This window comes from Penaeus monodon, chromosome 28 (genome assembly GCF_015228065.2).
Source record: "Penaeus monodon isolate SGIC_2016 chromosome 28, NSTDA_Pmon_1, whole genome shotgun sequence".
In the NCBI taxonomy this organism is placed as follows: Eukaryota; Metazoa; Arthropoda; class Malacostraca; order Decapoda; family Penaeidae; genus Penaeus; species Penaeus monodon.
This window is the reverse complement of record NC_051413.1, coordinates 26,498,213-26,498,699: the sequence shown is the minus strand read 5'-3', so window position 1 is coordinate 26,498,699 and position 487 is coordinate 26,498,213. Positions and strand designations below refer to the sequence as shown.

Sequence of the window (487 nt, the reverse complement as noted above, 5' to 3'; positions counted from 1 at the left end):
AACTAAATTTTTATTAAAGCTATAGTAATTTGGCAAACATTAAAGTTTATATAATTCAATTTTATAAATTTGTTGGCACATTTTGATGTTTAAAAATGCAATGAGTGTATATTAAGTATATATATATATAATTTTCTTGCCAGGGAATATAAATTCAATATTATACAAGATCTTAAATTTCTTCTGATTTCAAGGGTATTGGCAAGTAATGAACTTATTAATATGCACTTCATTTTTTATATAACTAAACAGTATTAATTCATGTTTAAATTTAAACATTAAGAAATACATTCACAGTTGTATGTTTTAAATTAATAATCTTTGATAATGTATAATTAATGGATTGTAAGTTCAGATCAATGGTAGCATGTTATCCAGATGTTTCACAAATAATTTAATAATTAATTTAGTTAATTAGTTCAATAAAAAAATCATGTTAGCAGTGAATTGGTGTAAGTCACTCATTTTTAAACAATTTAGGGATTTA

General features: G+C 21.6%; 1 protein-coding gene across 1 annotated transcript in view; it reads left to right on the top strand.

The window, feature by feature from the left end:
* LOC119591446 (3-hydroxy-3-methylglutaryl-coenzyme A reductase-like) overlaps positions 1-487 on the top strand; it is a gene marked incomplete in the record, with an annotated part of 71,751 nt that overhangs the window by 48,700 nt on the left and 22,564 nt on the right.